At 46.8% G+C, this 19,454-nt stretch overlaps 1 protein-coding gene across 4 annotated transcripts in view; it reads left to right on the forward strand.

Annotated features, from left to right (window-relative positions):
- The window catches only part of Atg7 (autophagy related 7), a 207,535-nt gene that overhangs the window by 149,331 nt on the left and 38,750 nt on the right, over window positions 1-19,454 (forward strand). The window contains exon 18 of one of the 4 annotated variants that reach the window (XR_010065647.1): window positions 2,698-2,837. The exons of the other annotated variants lie outside the window; for them this stretch is intronic. The gene's annotated coding sequence lies outside the window, so the exon portion shown is untranslated. The remainder of the gene's footprint in view (window positions 1-2,697; window positions 2,838-19,454) is intronic. 4 annotated transcript variants of the gene reach the window in all.

Below are 19,454 nucleotides of genomic sequence, written 5' to 3' on the forward strand. Positions count from 1 at the left end.
CACAGGTCAATTCATAGGGAGGTGGCTTAACTTTGTACATAAGCCTGTGGGGCGTGCTTTGATAGTCGCCCTGCATACTATATCCCCATTTCCCTGAGGCTGTCCTATCTGAAGCACAAACAGTGCCTCCATCAGCAGGTCATGCTCTGAGCCTGCTGCACTTTGAACTGGAAGACCTTGAGGGAAGATGAGGGCTGGGGCTGGGATGGGGAAGCTGGGATAAAGGAATAAGACAGGTGGACAGAAGCGATGCTGAGGGGGAGGGGGAGAATTGCAAGAGGTGAGCCTCCCTGGGCTTCTTGCCCTTCTGAATGCCAGGTGATTCTCCATGGTGATCTGACACTGTCCTCTGTCCTATGCAGTTGGTTGCTCAGAGCTTCAGACAGCATTTTGGTCATTTCTCTACCCTGGATGGGGATCTTTTCATGGCCTCCTATCTCCACCTTGACTCATCTTTTTCTGCATTTATACAAGGTTGCTTTCAGCTCTCCCTCTGGTGCCATTTCTAAATTATTCCCAGATTGTCATTTCAAGTGATACAAAGTCACCTTGAATTGTCACTGACAAATGTAGACAGCATACACATCAAATTCCTCATGTTCACAGTAGGAAAACTCAGGTCAGGAGAGCAGGGACGGCATCTTTCCTGCAGATCAATATGGCTGCCTGAAACAGTAGAAAATTCAGTATCCAGGCATGGTCCACACCTTCTCAGGCCCCATATCACAGGATGAGGCCTATGACTTGGTGTGGCAAAAGTTAAGGAAAAGACAGATCTGTGGCCACCAGAGTGTCAGGACCAAGCTAAAAAACAAAGACTAGACTCTGTTTGCACTGTGCATATAGTCAGTAAATCTTTCCTAACTGGTCTCCCTTATCCAGCCCTCCTGATGCTATGATTTAAGCTATGATTGCCTAAAGGTGATCCACTCCTGTGGGTCCCAGTGCCCAAGGGATGCGGGTGCTCTCAGCCAGCAAATAGCTTTCTAGAATACCTCCCATTTCTGTGGCTACCAGCTGAGGCAGATACTTACCAAGAATCCTTCAGGTTTCCTGCCAAACCTGAGAATGCCAGGTGGACACGTCATTGTACAATGTAACTAAGTACCTAAGTGAAAAATGAATGCTGGAAGCCATTTTTATGAAACCCAAACTGAGTTTGGAAAAATTTGATGGCAGTGAGTATCTGGGATCACTGCTGTCTGCAGTGGGAGCAAGGCTTTCCTACAAGGAAGGTTCTAAAACTGCCTCCCTACACTCAAGTTTTAGTTCTGTGAGGGCTGGAGTAATAGTTCAGTGGGTAAAGTGTTGCTACACAAGCATGAAGACCTGAGTTCAGATTTCTGACACCCATGTAAAAGCCCACTGTGTGTTGGGGGTAGAGGGGCGGTGGTGGTAGTGGTGCGTGCGTGCGTGCCTGTCTGGGAGGCAGAGACAGGAAAATTTCATGGGTCTTGCTGGCCAGCCAGGCTAACCAAAACAGTACACTTATGATTCAACAAGAGACCCAGCCTCAAAATATAAAGTGGTTGGTTGGTAGTGCACACCTTAATCCCAGAACTTGGGAGACAGAATCAGGCAAGATCTCAGTGAGTATGAGACCAGCCTGATTTATAAAGCAAGTCCCAGGCCAACATACATGAGGCCAGAACTACACAGTCAGACCCTGAAAAAAACTCAGAATTAGCCTCTGACTTCCACTTGCGTATATACAGGCAAATGTGCATACATACAAAACACACAGAATTCTAACTTCAAAACTTACTACCTATGCAACCTCCGGATAGTTGCAGGTCCATCCTTAGAGACAGTCCCTCTTCTGTGAAATGGAGGTGACAACATGGTCTAGGCACTGTGAGGACTGAGTAAAATAGGGTAGATTAAGCCTCTACCACAGCAAAGCGACATCCGTCATCACCACCATCACAGTCACATCTTACCTAACAGCATGTGTGCACACTGCTTTGCACTTGTCCTAGATAAGATTGCTATTTCTGTCAGAGTTTAATTATCGTTTCTTTTAACAACAATTCAGAGGGAACAGCTAACAATGCATAAAGATGATAGATGATATTTTTGCTTATCAAGTCAATCTCTGAAGCTGGGCATGATGGTGCACACCAATAATCCTAGCACTTAGGATGCAGAGGCAGGAGGATCACCAGTTTAAGGTTAGCCTGGGAACACAGTGAGATCCTGTCTTCATAAAACCTCTGAAAATTAAATTGTTTCTCTCCCTTCTCCCTCCCTCTCTCCTCTCTCCCGCTCTGTGTGTGTGTGTGTGTGTGTGTGTGTGCGTGTGTGTGTGTGTGCGCGCGTGTGTGTGTGTGTGTGTGTGTGTGTGTGTGATCCCTCAGAAAGTTCTAGCTAGAGCTTCGTAGAGACCTGTGTTTTTTGTTTTGTTTTTTTGTTTTGTTTTGTTTTTTTACTTTTTTTTCCCGTTGGGTGGGAGGGAGGGAGGGAGGGAGGGAGAGAGAGAGAGAGAGAGAGAGAGAGAGAGAGAGAGAGAGAGAGATGATTGACAACCTTCTGTAAGCTGCAAGGTCCTCTAGGCATCCAAGCCTAGGTCCATCCAGAGCTGTGCTCTCTGGAGCATATTCGTGAAATTGCTACAATATTCCTTATTTGTATCTTCCATAGCTGGCAGTAAAATTTAGCTGTAATTATATTCAGGGGGCATCTCTGGGTCTGTTTTAGAATCTGAAGTCTGTGGTTTATTCCTGATGTGGAAATGGACTGGTCCTGCAGGAACAAGAGGAAGGGCTCCACCAGCGACTACTGTCATTGTACTGAAGAGTGCTACGGACATCACCAGGCTAGGCATCGGGATTACGTGGGTTAGTGGTGCTCGACAGTAGCCATGGATTTGTGATTTTGTTAATTCACATAAATTCACTTATGAAGACATAAGTGGGGATCCCAGAAAGAGAGGTGAAAAAATTCTTCCATATATTTTAGAATGCAGAGCTGCTGGAAGCCAGCTCTGTGTCCGAGTCACAGGCACAGTAGACTCACTTGGCAGTTGCATAAAGCAGTCACTCATGCCCATGTGCACAGCCAAGGTCGTTATGGCCTTGATGCCTGGTTAGAGACAAATGAAGCTCCTTGGGGAGTCTTCTGGAAGGCTGTGTGGTGTAATGGAAAAAGCAGAGAGAGAGGTACAAGGCCTGCCTGTACGGTGCTTGTGAGTACTGGCCTGTTCGAGGCCTTGCCAGTGCCCTTTTGTGGCGTGGGGATGGTGATTCGCCTCTCAGAGGGCTGTGCTAAGGACGAGTGTGTGAAGCTTCATCTGTAGGGATTAACAGTGTCTCCTGGCATCACCATCAGCATCATGGCTTAGACCACACTCCTTTGAATTCAGAGACTCAGGATTCTGCTGTCGTCCCACAGGGAGGGCTTTCGAACAAAGGAGCTCTGTTCTGCACTCTTTAGTTTCTCAGGAAACTGGAGAGGAGCTGGGGAATTCTTAGGAGCAGGCAGAAAATGGGCAGCTCCAGGTTAAATTCACTTCTCGGATTTGGATGTGCTTGAGCGTCCCACCCAATCAACCCTCAAAACAGACAGGCGCCAAATGCTCTCCGTTCTGGTTTCGGTTTAGTTCTTGCTGGGGGTCAAGCCCAGGCTTTCACATGTGCTTTGCCTGGGTTCCACCTGTGAGCTGCAGCCCTGCCAGACAACTCTTCACTTCTTTGTTTTGTATGTGGATCTCATCACTCTTGGAAATCATTCACCCATTCAAATATCAGCAATTCTCAAGACAGCAACGATTTTATTTTCCCACCTTACATGCCTCATATAGTGACTAATGCATTGATATTTTTCCTTCCATTTTGACTTCTTTTATTCCAAAATAATAGAGAGTTTTAAAAGATTTCCTCTCCTAATGTCACAGCTAAGTTTCCATTCAGTAGCTGACTAAGAGACTGGGTAGAGACAATCTGTTTGGAAACACCAGGATTCTACAGTGCAGCTGGTTTTCTGAAGATGCTTGCTCAGTCTTTGATGGCACCGTGAGTCCTGTGATGTCCCAAGACCAGGCCTCTAGAGGTCTGACTTGCTAATTCAGTCAGCGGGGAGCATGACTTTCCACCCTGCTCACCCTTTGTGGTATGGCTGGATAGAGCTCAGAATGGCCTCAGGTTTCCATGTCTCTAGGAAGACACTTAGCAAATTATTTTTAAACCATTTGGAGTTGGTGCAAAACACCAGAGGATTCTGCAGACTGAGTGAGTTCAGAGGAAAGTGGAGGCTAGTGGAGCCACCTGCACTTCCTGAGAGGGCGACTCCTTCTCAGCTTGCTGTCCTACTTCCCAGCATTTGCTGCTCTCCCGCTCCCTGCAGGATCTCCCTCTCCCTCTCCCTCTCCCTCTCCCTCTCCCTCTCCCTCTCCCTCTCCCTCTCCCTCTCCCTCTCCCTCTCCCTCTCCCTCTCCCTCTCCCTCTCCCTCTCCATGTGTGAGTGTGTAGATGTATATTTGCACAAGCTCTGTGTGCATGCACTTGTGGAGGCCAGGGGCCAACATTTAGTGTTGTCTTGTATTATTCTCCACCTATTTTTGTTTTGTTTTGTTTTGTTTTGTTTTGTTTTATTTTGGAGACCCAGACCACTACTTCTAGGTTCGTTGTAGATGCTGGGGTTTGAACTCAGTCCGTCATGCCCTCACAACAAGCATTTACCCACTGAATCATCTCCCTATCCCCTAGTGGGCTCTTTTTTTCACTAAAATTCCAAAAGCTTCCACAGCCACTTAGAGTTAGGGCTGGACTGCTCAAGAAAAGTGGGTATCTGAAGGTCTGGTCCCTCAAGTGAGCTCCTGTCAATCATTAGTCTTCTCCTTGTGGAGAAGTGGCATTCTTGGCAGTGAACTACGTAATGGAAAAAGCTGAGCCACAGCAGAAAGAGCTCACAGCCTACCTACCTCGCTCTCTTAAACCCTGAGACCTGTTCCTCACAATTCCTCTGGGACTCTAGGCACATGGATGAGGAGGGTGGGGAGGGTCTTGGGGTCTCCAGAGGCTCACCAGATGTCATCTTGATCTGATATGTTTAGCACAGTCCCCTGAGTGGATGTGTGTGCTTTCAATGTCTGTAGGCAGCTGTGCTGAGCTGAGCTGAGCTGTGCTGAGCTGAGCTGAGCTGTGCTGTGCTGTGCTGTGCTGTGCTGAGCTGAGCTGTGCTGTGCTGAGCTGTGCTGTGCTGTGCTGAGCTGTGCTGTGCTGTGCTGTGCTGAGCTGTGCTGTGCTGTGCTGTGCTGTGCTGTGCTGTGCTGAGCTGTGCTGTGCTGTGCTGTGCTGAGCTGTGCTGAGCTGAGCTGTGCTGTGCTGTGCTGTGCTGTGCTGTGCTGTGCTGAGCTGTGCTGTGCTGTGCTGTGCTGAGCTGTGCTGTGCTGTGCTGTGCTGTGCTGAGCTGTGCTGAGCTGAGCTGTGCTGTGCTGTGCTGAGCTGTGCTGTGCTGTGCTGTGCTGAGCTGAAATGAGCTGTGCTGTGCTGTGCTGGGCTGGGCTGGGCTGGGCTGGGCTGGGCTGGGCTGGGCTGGGCTGGGCTGGGCTGGGCTGGGCTGGGCTGGGCTGGGCTGAGCTGAGCTGAGCTGTGCTGGTGACATTCTCATATGAGTGGGTAGCCACTGGTGGGTGCTAGAGCAGCACGCCGCTGCCCTGTCTTGTTGGACTTTGCATCATGGCCCCTCTCGTCTCTCAGTGAATATGCTTATTGCATATTGGTAACCAAGCCCTGACTTGTTAGCAGAGGGTGGCTAGGTAGAAGGTAGGAAGATGCAGAAAAGCCACTAACAAAATGTCCTTGCATATCTGCCTTTAAGGACAAATGAAGGACACTATTTTTTAGTCCACCAATTTGTGTGTGTGTATGTGGGATGTGTGTGTGAGTGTATATGTGGGGTGTGTGGGGTGTGTGTGTGTGTTCTTTTTTTTTTTTAACTTTGAGACAAGGTCTTGCTTAGTGGCTGAGGCTATCCTTGAACCCAATGAAAACATCCATTGCTGGCTGAGTGGGTGGGAGGATGGGTGTGTAGATGAATGAGTGGGTGGAGGCATGGATGGGTGAGTGGGTGGAGGCATGGAAGGGTGAGTGGGTGGAGGCATGGATGGGTGAATGGGTGGAGGCGTGGGTGGGTGAGTGGGTGGATGTATGGATGGGTGAGTGAGTGGAGGTGTGGAAGGGTAAGTGGGTGGAGGCGTGGAAGGGTGAGTGGGTGGAGGCATGGATGGGTGAGTGGGTGGATGTATGGATGGGTGAGTGGGTGGAGGCATGGATGGGTGAGTGGGTGGACGTATGGATGGGTGAGTGGGTGGATGTATGGATGGGTGAGTGGGTGGACGTATGGATGGGTGAGTGGGTGGAGGCATAGATGGGTGAGTGGGTGGACGTATGGATGGGTGAGTGGGTGGAGGCATAGATGGGTGAGTGGGTGGAGGCATGGATGGGTGAGTGGGTGGATGTATGGATGGGTGAGTGGGTGGATGTATGGATGGGTGAGTGGGTAGAGGCGTGGGTGGACAGACGGGTACATGGATGAGCAGATGGATAAGTAGGTAGGTGGATGCATGTTTGACTTGGCAGCAAACTGAAGATGAGAGATCAGGGCTCTTCACACTCAGGGGTTTCTCAGTGGTTATCACAGTCATGTTAAAGCGGTCTGGGCCCATAATGTGTCCAATGTTTGTTTCGCTTTGAAGAATTCAGAAAAGTGCCATCCTAGGTTGTGTTTCTGTTTCTATAACACAACCACTAGTCCAAAACCGACTCAGAAGAAAGGGCTCATTTCAGTTTATAGGTTACAGTCTGTCATGGAAAGACGTCAGAGTCGGAACTGAACCAGAGGCCATGGGGAATGCTTACTAGCTTGCTCTGCATGGCTTGCCTGACCTGCGTCCTTATACACTTCAGGGCCACCTGCCCTAGGGTGACAGTCCCACAGTGGGCTGCACCCTCCCATGCCAGTCATTGATCAAGAAAATGCCTCACACAGACGTAGAGGTCAGTGTGACAGAGGCAACTCCTCAGCTAAGGTTGTCTCTTATTGGTGACCCTAGTGTGTGAAAGCTGACAAAATCTAGCACAGATAATGAGTTCTCTTAAAAATAACTCCTCTAGAAGTCAAGTTTCCAAGATTACTATGCTAATCAACCTTGGTTGAAATGAATCACTGACTAGGGTTTAAACAAACATGCTAATGTGCTTGTTAATAAATCCTTAGCTCACTGAGAGCTAGGGTGGACCACGACTGCATCCAAACTGTTGCCTGGTAACATGGCAGCCACACTTCTGGGGTACCTCTTCATGCTCAACAGGGCCAGCAGAGAGGGCTGTCTGTAATGGCCTGCTGGCCTGGTCCTCCAGTGACCCAGTCAATGTGGCCGTCATTGGTCACGTCTAGGAATTATTCTGACAGTGGTAATAGCCAGGAGCAGCAGCCACATTCGTGTCACATGACCCAAGAGTCAAGAAAAGATTGGCGAAATTTTTCAAAATCGTTGTGCTTATCGAAGGGCCAAGCAAGCAGAACGACTTATGCCCAACACAGCTGTATTTCCTGTGTCTTTTGTTCTCTAAAACCAGATGGAGTCGTGCACTCTCCACAGGTGGCTATGATCCTCGTCCATAATGGGGACTCCAGGATATTTGACTGGCAAATTACCCCAACCTTTGGCATTAGCAGGATAGCCCTGTGTTAGAGCCTTGGAATGTCAAGGGAAGTGATTTGCATGTGGCAGTTTGTTGTAATGACCAACACCTTGCTTCCTCAAGGAATATATATGTATATACATCCAGGGGTCTTTAAAGCTGAACTCTGTGTAGTAAAAAATTAAAAGGCACGCGAGTGAATTTTCACATTCTACGTAGATTTACAGCAGATACCACTTGCAAGACAATGTTTCCTCTTAACATTCTTCCTCCGAGGAGCCGCTGAGCTGCAGTCCCAGGTTCTGTTCTCTCCCTTGCAGGTGCTTTTCACTCTGATCAAACCATAAAATCCCAGTGTTTTCAACCCTACTTCACACCGGGAGTGACAATGTGACAATGGTGCCCTTTGAGCCCTGTTTTCTTCCTTACTGTAGGTAGTCTGTGGTTTGTGCTGGTTTCAGTACCTTAGCTTTCTTTCTCCTGCAGTAAAATACCTAAGACATTTAACATAAAGAGAGGGAGGGACATTTCCTTCAGTTCAACTTTGGAGGCTTTTCTCAGTTGGCCTTGGGGTGCGGGGCACCACACCATGACTGTAGTGAAAAGTGAAAGAGAGAAATGAGGTGGGGGTCCCTGCAGGGGAACACCTACTAACCTAACATCACCCATCAGGCCCACTTTCAGGAGTACCATTGGCCTTCAGGAATATTCAAGAACCAAATTAACATCAATGGACTGAGCATCATCCAGCGTCCTCAGCGTCCAGTGTGCACAGTGTCAGTGGGCTCAGCATTCTTTTCTTCTGCAATAGGCAGCCATGAAACACGTTCTCCACCCAGGGTTGGTGGACACTTGGTGAGACAGAGTCCTGCCCCTGTACACCAAGATTCCATCCTTAACCCAACATAGGAATGGTCAAATACCCGAAGGAGAGTAGAGAGATAGATACTCTGTGATAATTAATTATCCAGAACAAAATTGTCCCTCCAAGATTTCAACCAAGTGAAGTTTCCAAGCTATGAAGAAAAGGGAAATGGTCAAGGGACAACTACTTCAGGGAGTCCCCCAAATGCCTGTCAGGGAGGCCAGTAGCCTACTTTTAAGACATCGTAGTTAGCAATTGGTGACAAAACCATAGTGACCTTAAGACAAATACCTACATCTTCCAGTGCTGGGAATAGAACCTAGGGACACACAGGCTGGACTGCTCTGCCACTGAGCTCCATAGGCCACCAGCTTTACATAGCCATTGCCACCACGTGCCAGTCAGACCTCCTTAAAGTACCCAGAGTGCCACTAACTCCATGCTTCCACTATCCTGATGAAGTCTAAGATTTCCTCACTTTGGGTTGGTGTCTGGACTGCAGTCATAGTCTCTGTTTCCAAATAAACGTCCCTTGTTAGAGAGTCATTGGTATGTTTTGGTTGCACCTTGGCAACAACAGAATGTCCCAAAAATGTCCCTGTGTCAGAAATGCATTCCTTCATCCTTTCCTAGGTCAGCACACAGATGGCATGTTCTTGGAGGCTCTGGCTGGGTCTGTGTGTGGTGCCCACCCCAGGCTACCAAGTGATTATTTTTTCTCTGACCTCAGCTTATTTTTGTTCCTTTGTGTCATATACACATACCCATCCTGGGTCCCGACATTCTGGGCTATTTCAGGAGTGCCACAGAAGCCTATTTGGTCTTGAATGTCCACTCTGTGACAATCCAAAGCTTCAGTGGGTTGAATTCTCTCCAGATGCTCAGGGTCACTCTCCATTGTGACTTCCCAAGGACTGGCAGGCTCAAAAGCCCCACTGCCATGTGCATCTGTGGGTCAGCTCCATGCCTCAGTACACTAAAGCTCAGGCAGCAATGGGGTCTGCTTCAGCTGTAGCAATGGCTTCAGCTGTAGACAGAGTTCCTGGTTTAGGGTTTTCTTTGCCTCCTCCTGGGCCTTGAAAGAACTTGGAATGGCCAAGTGTTTCGAGCCTGTGGTGTTTGGCCCTGGTCAGGCTACATATCAGCTTGTGGAAAATGTCTACATTTCCAGGAGCCTGTGTCAGCTAGTCCCCTCCATCCCACTCCCACTTCAGCAAGGACTGGAGCTGCCTGCTGCCCCATGACAGCATGGTGGGCTTTACTCCCCCACCCAGCCTTAGCCAAGCACTGTAGTGCTCACCAGACCTGAGAGCTGCTCAGTCATTCCATGAAGAATTCTTGTCAGAACATAGTCAGGCTTCCCAGAGATGTAGTCCTGGCCTAGCAAAGGAAGAACAGGAAGGGAAGTAGGGTGAGTGGAAGGATGCCTGCTGTGAGGTGAAGGAACTCGCTGTATTCTCAGTGATATAAGACAAATCAAATCCTCTTCCCATTTATTTTATTTTAGCCAAGTATTCTTATCCAAAATTAAAATCAGATGCTTTTCTCTTTCTCCCACCACTTCAGCCCCCAGCAAATGGTACAAACACTCACTTAATGTAATTTGCTGGAGCTTTTTCCTAAAGGGACATTTATGTGCCTTTCTTTTATGCATGCAGTAACTTTTGATCAAAACATGACTCCACTCCCTCATTTAACGTGGAGCATGTGGATTAAAGGCCTCTTTGAATCTTAAATACAGATTATGGCTCTCTTTCCCTTTAAGCAAACCGCCATAAAACCCTGGCCCCTCTCCAGTTTTCTTCATTAAAGCTCTGTTTATTACTGTGTTTTCGGACGGCAGTCATTAAATGATTGTTAGCACAATGATCACTTGATTATAATTATTCATCTGGCAATCAGTTATTGAAGCAGTTCAGCGGTGGGATTCAAAGGGGGCGTGCTGGTACCTGCCAGCATCTTCTAGCTTTGGCCCCAGTGAGGTGGAGAGGAAGCTGATATAAACACTTAGGCAGAGAGGCCCAAGCTTCCTCTGAGTGGATGCTTTCATGTTCTAATGTGGCTCCTAGCCTTTCTTGTTCCACAAGGTACATGAACAAAGGGGATAAAGTAAGACCTAGGCAAGAGTGCTTGTGCTCCAAACTCCTGAATCAATAAACACATTTCAGGTTAGTAGTATATTTAGATAAAATAACTATATAAATGTTTTTATACTTGCTAGCATGAGAAATTTTTCATGTGCACACACAAGTATGGAGGTCAGTGGTATATCTTGGGCATCAGCCCTTACCTGCTACCTAGTGTGAGATGGGCTCTTATTGACTGCTGCATACTAGAGACTAACTGGCCCATGAGTTATGGAACTCTCCTGTCTCTACCTTCCCTCTCACAGCAAGTGCTGGGATTACAGACATTTGCTACTTACCACTTGGGCTTTGCATGGGTCGTAGGGATTCAAATTCAGTTCCTCACATGTGTGAGACAAGTACTTTGTCCACTGATCTATGTCCCGAGCCTCAGCATTGATTTTGGACTGTCCTGGAGATCCTACTAACCCTGTAGTGGGTGTTAGTGATCAGTGGTACTCATTATACAGAACAGTGTGCTCCTGCCATTCAAAGGGACCGCTGAACTCAGCCCCTTCTAGTTGTGACACATTTTAACCAACCTGAGCAAAATGTCTTTACTGCTGTAGCTTTCATGTGCTGGATCTCTTCAAGGATTAAAAAAGCAGCAGAAACCAGGGCACCAGGATCTTGACTTGGTTCTCTGTGGATCTCAGCTGAGCCTGGATGTGTGGGGCTTCATTCTGAAGAGAATCACCCAGCCTTTTCTCTGTGCCAGAGAATTTAGCCATCAGCAGCCACAGGTTCCTTGGTGGAGAGCAGCTGACTTTCCCTTCTGTTCGTCAGTGTCCAGAAGCTAACTCAGGAGGCTAGGGATAGAGCTCCATGGTAGAAAGCTCACCTGGCTTACATAAGGCCCCAAGTTCCATCCCTAATACTTCTAAAGGAGGAAGGGAGGTAGGAAGGGAAGGAGGGAGGAAGGGAGGGAGGGAAGGAAAAGAAAAGAAAATGAGAGAAGGAAAAGAGTCAGAAAAGGACCTTGATTGGCCCCATCCAGCTGTATATCTACCTCTTAATTAATCCCCATGGAAACAGTACATGCTATGGGTCAGGACTAGACCACATGTTTTTCTTGTGGATAGGACATGGAAGATGGAGTCCTGGGTTGACAGGCCTATTAGTCAGAAACACTGATTTCTTCCTACAAGTGGTATCCCAGTGACTGAGAAAAGTCCATGATTATTAGTAAGAAAACAAAAATTAACCTGAGAATGTCAAACTGTAATCCAAAAAACTCTCTGGATGTATCCCAAAGCGAATCTTGACATTTCACTTAGAAACATTCCACCTGGTAAAACCCAAATTTAAAAGCCAAGAAGTTCCCACGTGCATTCCAAATGATGCTCTCGTCTCATCTGAATTGGTCTCCAAGCCCCTCTACATCATGGTCTAGGGAGAGGATCACAAAGAGACAAACCAGGAAGAGTTAGAGACGCAGCCTACCATGGCTGCCTCAGCTGTGCTACCACTGGGCCGTGTGGAGTGTGGGGTTCGAGGAAGTGCTGTCTTCAGCCACCTCAGCACTTGGGTCTCCTCTCAGAGGCTGAGTGATAAAGTTCTCTCCTCTCAGAGTCTGAGTGATAAAGCTCTGCCTCTGTTGCTTTGCTTCCTCCTATGACACTGTGGCTACAAAGGCAAAGAACCTGTAAAAGACTTTTTAAAGTGCAAGAGGCTTGAAAACACAGAACGGCAGTTGAAAGTCACATGCATGCGCGCGCACACACACCCCCCCCACACACACACACACACACACACTCTCCAAACGTGATTTAACCAGTCTTGCTTACAGGGAGGATGTGAAGTGCCCTATTTACTGGGCTAATAAGGAATGTACAAGCTCAGGCTTGAATAAAAACAGTCATTCTCAATTTCCCATTTCTCTTATTAATGCATGTTTATTGTTTGCTAAGTATTTAATGTGTACAGCTGAGCCGTTTAAGCTTCGGGTAACTTGAGTGACTAATAGACCTCCAAGCTGAACACACAGGGAGAAGCCAGCATCTCCTCGTGTGTGGATATTTGCACACACACAGGCTCTTTTTGAATTTGTGGATTTTGGCCACGTCCCGAGAAGTTTCTTGGGAATCTAATCTTCTCAATGGCAAGCTCCAGCGTTGCCCTTGCCAGGAGTTTAGTTCATGTGGACCTGGTGCCAATTTTCTTTTCACATATGTGAAGTAACAGTTTGGCACCCAGCAAACACACCAACGCCTCAGCAAAGACTGGAGTTTTTCAGAAAGCAAAGGGAACGTATTCAGAATTAATTCTCTTCAGGTAAACTGGGTGGGAATTAAATGTTGTTAGAGACTGCTGGTCTGTGCAACTGCAGATGTCAAAGGTCACAGCAATAAAGTATTTTTGTTTTATAGAGTTGTCCTTGGAAAGGCCATAGACCATATGACAGCAGAGTGCCCAGTGCCAGCACCAAATCCAAATACCATAAAGTCACATCTAAAGCCCAGCAAGCCTTTGGGCCCCACTTTTGAAGCATGGTACCTCCCTACTGGTGCCAGCTAGCTCAGCATGCTTTCTCAACCTAGTGATGCATGTCCCCTAACAGGGAGGGTACACTTCAACCAGCCCTGGTAGACTGATCAAAAGCTAAAGACACCAATGCTGGAGGCCTATCCCATTTGTCACCATTTTGCTTGCCCATGCTTGTGCGTGTGCGTGTGCGTGTGCGTGTGTGTGTGTGTGTGTGTGTGTGCGCGCGCGCGCATGCATGAGATTTTCTTTGGTTTTTAAAACCTCAGCTCCCTTCACTTAGACAGATCACTTTCATGTTACCATTTACAGCGGAACTATATATCCTTCCAAATGACAAAACACTACAGTAAAGTTACCACTTGCCCAAGATTATCAGGCTTTTGTGTGCCCTGGAATTCATCAGTCGTCTTCTTATTCATGATTCCCCACATCTCCTAAAGATGCTGGGGAGTCCTTTGTCTCCTCTCCAAACTATAACTGCATGTGGTGGACTTGAGAAGTCTTTGCTTACCCGAGCCACCTCAGTAGATTTCTATCCCAAGGTCACTGCAGGGTTGACAGCCCTGTCAAGGCCAGCTTTCCATGCTGGGGAATTGTGGCCAGTGCAGGAGGGCCCTATCCACTTGAGAGCTCAGCTAGCAGCTGAGCACTGACTGACTGGCCTCTCCCCTCCTTTCCTCTCCCCTCCCCTGAGGCATCGGGCCCAGCTGCCACCTGCTAACATGTCTGAAGAGAGCTAGAGGCCTCGGTCATAGCAGATGATTGGATTTGAAGCCAAAACTGCAAACAAGCCATAAATTACACTCTGTTCTCAGCAGTGCAGCCACTGCTCGTTAGTTATGGGGAAATGGACTCCTTTTAATCTGTCTTATTTATGCTAGATGAGAGTTGACCTTTTTTCTTTCTGGCAATGCTGTCATCTTGTATAATTATAAGATCAGGTTTTCTCACTGAGTATTTTTGACCAGTTCTTGGAGTTCTCTGTACAGAGCCCTGTGCTATTTACTGTTGGAGACAGGAGTCTTGTGTTCAGCAGGTGGGGACTGACAGCTGAGGAAGAGAAAATTCTGGAGGGGGATGGTGTCACACTGGCACAGCATTGTGAATGTTTTTAATGCCACTGAACTGCACACTTCAAAAATAATTTAAATGCCATGTATGCATCACACAGTGGTATGTTTTACCAGAGTGAAAAAAATCAGGATCCTTCTACCTTTTTTATAAGTCAAAGTTCATCATGTATTTGCTGTACTTTTTTTTTAAGTTTTGTGTATGTTTTGCCTGCATGTATATGTGTACACCATGTGCATGCACTACTCAAACAGGCCACCAGAGGGCATGGGATATTCTGGGACTCATTACAGACAGTTGTGAGGCAGGTCCTCTGGAAGAGTAGCCAAAGTTCTTAACCACCAAGCCATCTCTCCAGCTGTGTATGTACTGTGCCTCTTAGGTCCTATGTCTGTCTCTTAGGGAAATGGAAGCTTGCATGACTACCACAGGATTTGGAACTCCAGGTTTCCTGGCTTCATTACACAAGTTATCACTTTAGATTTCTCATATTATCATGGTCTTAGTTGCAAGTGTTGGCCCTTCGCAGCACAAGGAATGGCAGAGTGTCCAGTCCTGCTTCCCACAGTGCCAGATTTGGCCAGAGCTTTAGTGAGCTGCGCATGCAATTTGTGAGAACCAGCCCAGCCCAGTCAGTGGTCGGTAAGAGCTCTGGGGCCCTGGACCATGCCACCTACCTTTGTCCAGGAGCACAAGTTTCCATCATCCTTGCAAGCTGCAGCATCTTTGTCTGTGGAAATGAGGGGGCCCTACCTTTCAGAATGGTCAGACTTCAGTCCACTACACTGAGGACGTCATAGGTAGTTAAGTCCCTGTTACCTCCCTTGCCTCTAAGCCTTTTCTCACAAAGGACTGCATGGTGGGATGGCTGCTGATCTCTTCCTCCTGAGGATAACACACACCCCCCACACCACACACACACACACACCTTCACCTACCTTTGAGCTGGGAAGTTCCTCAGGGGGATATATTGATGCTAGACAATGGAGAAGGGAGCAGACTCTGGTACTCCACGAGGGCAACTGTGGGGCAGCCTGCTCTGTGTCTCTGCTGTTTGTGTAAAGGCCTCACTATCTCATCTCCAGCCCTCCAGTTTCTTGAGGACTTGAATGTCTTCCTCTGGCCTTTTGCTTAAGCCCCCAGGAAGAAAGACACTTAGCATAGACCTAGTCTTATACCCCAACCCCCAGCAGCTTTTCTTGCAGTGCTATGAGAAACCACCATCTTGGGCCTGGCTTCCTTACATCCCTGTGCCTCCCCCAGCCCAAACGGACAGTCAGACTGGTCGACTTTAGGCCTCACCAAGAGCTAGAACTGAGGGTGGAGGCTGAGGAAAGGACTTGGGTTGGTAAAATTACTTTGTGTCCCTAAGCTGACGGTGTTTTGGTCCCTTATAGAATACTAGGGAACTGAAATTCACCCACTAGCCCCAGGTCTTAAGGTAGGAGGAGCTCATCAGGGCTGTTCTACCCTTCTCTTGAACCTTTGGGAGGACTTTACGTTTGTAAGTGCTTCAGCATTAAAATCTGAACTACACAGCTGCTGAGCTGTACCTGTGCAGCTGTGTCAGTAGTAACCACAGCACGATGTGGTACAGGCACCATCTGCAGCCTCTCTCAAACCTCCTTCTAGTCAGTACCCCTAAATCTCCACCCTTCTAACTTGCATCTTTCCTGGGTACAAAATACTTGTAAAATCTTTCCTTTCGGTGCCCAGCCCAAAGACATACCTCACCTAGGTAATGGTATTTAGGAATCAAAACTTAGACTTGGGGAGGTCTGAAGTAAAATAACGCTTGCCTAGTGCATGTAAGGCCCTGGGATCAAATTCTGGCACTGGAAGAAACAAAAACAACAACAAAAACACACCAAAGCACAAACCCAGTTCATGGCTGGCATGACAAAACCACAGTGCTAAACTCGGACCTGTTCTTTCTCCACCTCCCCCAATACTCAGTATGTCAGTTTCTCCTCCTGCTCCTGAAACCAGGTCATAGGGAGAGAGGATGGCATCCTCGCCCTCTCTGCTCTGTCAGCTCTGTCTCGGAATCTAGAGAAGCAGGCACCAGGCACTTGGATCCTGTTTCCAGGTGTGCCAGGCTCAGTTGAGTGCTTCCCCGGAGATAGATATTTATGTCTGTAACTCCTAACATGTCCAGTCTGACCCCAGCATCTACTGCCCTTCCTGCCTTACCAGAGTTAGAAGCTCTTTTGAGGAGTGGGACTCCATCTGCAGAGTCACCTCACTGTCCTTCCCCCAGTCCCCACCCTGGCTTACACAGCCCTGCTCAAATCCTTTTATTTAGACAAGGTACTCAGTCTGCTTATCAGACAGTAGAGATAGCTACAAGGAGCTATTATTCTGTTGGCGTGGGAAACAAACAGGAAATCAGGATTTACAGACCTTATCTCTAACACAGAGGGTCTTTTACAGCCCATCAGGACAGGCGCTATGATAGTACTAAGGAAACACATTTTTGATGCAGTTATTCCCGGACTTTGCAGGTTTGCAGAGTTCTGAGGGCTAGAGAGAGGAGACAGGGAGTGACAGAGAGAAATGAACACAGGAAAGGGCTGAGACAAATTTCTGCATCACCATAAAGATCCAGCACTCTTTAATAAAGAGTAGAATTGTATTCAATTCAATAATTTTGCATAAGCATTTATTATATGTATGGTATTGCATAAGGGTAATCTATGCCCTGCCGGAAAGCAGATGTGCCAAAAAGGTTAAATCTTCAAAACTGTCTCTTTTTTTCAACTTTATTAAATTGGGTATTTCTTATTTACATTTCAAATGTTATTCCCTTTCCCGGTTTCCAGGCCAACATCCCCCTAGCCCCTCCCCCTCCCCTTCTTTATGGGTGTTCCCTCCCCATCCTCCCCCCATTACAACCCTCTCCCCAAGAATCCCATTCACTGGGGGTCCAGCCTTGGCAGGACCCAGGGCTTCCCCTTCCACTGGTGCTCTTACTAGGATATTCATTGCTACCTATGAGGTCAGAGTCCAGGGTCAGTCCATGTATAGTCTTTGGGTAGTGGCTTAGTCCCTAGAAGCTCTGGTTGCTTGGCATTGTTGTACATATGGGGTCTCGAGCCCCTGCAGCTCTTTCAGTCCTTTCTCTGATTCCTTCAACGGGGGTCCCGTTCTCAGTTCAGTGGTTTGCTGCTGGCATTCGCCTATGTATTTGCCATATTCTGGCTGTGTCTCTCAGGAGAGATCTATATCCAGTTCCTGAGAGCCTGCACTTCTTAGCTTCATCCATCTTACCTAGTTTAGTGACTGTATATGTATGGGCTACATGTGGGGCAGGCTCTGCATGGGCGTTCCTTCAGCCTCTGTTCTAAACTTTGTCTCCCTATCCCCTCCCAAGGGTATTCTTGTTCCCCTTTTAAAGAAGGAGTGAAGATCCACATTTTGGTCATCCTTCTTGAGTTTCATGTGTTCTATGCATCTAGGGCAATTCAAGCATTTGGGCTAATTAATAGCCACTTATCAACGAGTGCATACCATGTGTGTTTTTCTGTGATTGGGTTACCTCACTCAGGATGATATTTTCCAGTTCCATCCATTTGCCTATGAATTTCATAAAGTCATTGTTTTTGATAGTAGAGTAATTTTCCATTGTGTAGATAGATGTACCACATTTTCTGTATCCATTCCTCTGTTGAAGGGCATCTGGGTTCTTTCCAGCTTCTGGCTATTATAAATAAGGCTGCTATGAACATAGTAGAGCATGTGTCTTTGTTATATGTTGGGGCATCTTTTGGGTATATGCCCAAGAGAGGTATAGTTGGGTCCTCAGGTAGTGCAATGTCCAATTTTCTGAGGAACCTCCAGACTGATTTCCAGAATGGTTGTACCAGTCTGCAATCCCACCAACAATGGAGGAGTGTTCCTCTTTCTCCATCCTCGCCAGCATTTGCTGTCACCTGAGTTTTTGATCTTAGCCATTCACACTGGTGTGAGGTGAAATCTCAGGGTTGTTTTGATTTGTATTTCCCTTATGACTAAAGATGTTGAACATTTCTTTAGGTGCTTCTCACCATTCAGCATTCCTCAGCTATGAAATCTTTGTTTTGCTCTGAACCCCATTTTTTAATAGGGTTATTTGTTTCCCTGCAGTCTAACTTTGTGAGTTCTTTGTATATTTTGGATATAAGCCCTCTATCAGTTGTAGGATTGGTAAAGATCTTTTCCCAATCTGTTGGTTGCCGTTTTGTTCTAACCACAGTGTCCTTTGCCTTACAGAAGCTTTGTAATTTTATGAGATCCCATTTGTTGATTCTTGATCTTAGAGCATAAGCCATTGGTGTTTTGTTAAGGAAATTTTCTCCAGTGCCCATGTGTTTGAGATTCTTCCCCACTTTTTCTTCTATTAGTTTGAGTGTATCTGGTTTGATGTGGAGTTCCTTTTTTTTTTTTTTTTTCTTTTTTTCAGAGCTGGGGACTGAACCCAGGGCCTTGCGCGTGCTAGGCAAGCGCTCTACCGCTGAGCTAAATCCCCAACCCCTGATGTGGAGTTCCTTGATCCACTTGGACTTAAGCTTTTTACAGGGTGATAAGAATGGATCGATCTATATTCTTCTACATGCTGACCTCCAGTTGAACCAGCACCATTTGCTAAAAATGCTATCTTTTTTCCATTTGATGGTTTTGGCTCCTTTGTCAAAAATCAAGTGACCATAGGTGTGTGGGTTCATTTCTGGGTCTTCAATTCTATTCCACTGGTCTATCTGCCTGTCTCTGTACCAACACCACACAGTTTTTATCACTATTGCTCTGTAATACTACTTGAGTTCAGGGATAGTGATTCCCCTGGAAGTCCTTTTATTGTTGAGGATAGTTTTAGCTATCCTGGGTTTTTTGTTATTCCAGGTGAATTTGCAAATTGTTCTGTCTAACTCTCTGGAGAATTGGATTGGAATTTTGATGGGGATTGCATTGAATCTGTAGATCGCTTTTGGTAAAATGGCCATTTTTACTATATTAATCCTGCCAATCCATGAGCATGAGAGATCTTTCCATCTTCTGAGGTCTTCTTCAATTTCTTTCTTCAGAGGCTGAAGTTCTTATCATACAGATCTTTCACGTGCTTGGTTAAAGTCACGCTGAGGTATTTTATATTATTTGGGACTATTATGAAGGGTGTCATTTCCCTAATTTCTTTTTCAGCTTGTTTCTCTTTTGTGTAGAGGAAGGCTACTGATTTATTTGAGTTAATTTTATACCCAGCCACTTTGCTGAAGGTATTTATCAAGT

The sequence above is a fragment of the Rattus norvegicus genome, chromosome 4 (genome assembly GCF_036323735.1).
Source record: "Rattus norvegicus strain BN/NHsdMcwi chromosome 4, GRCr8, whole genome shotgun sequence".
Lineage (NCBI taxonomy): Eukaryota > Metazoa > Chordata > Mammalia > Rodentia > Muridae > Rattus > Rattus norvegicus.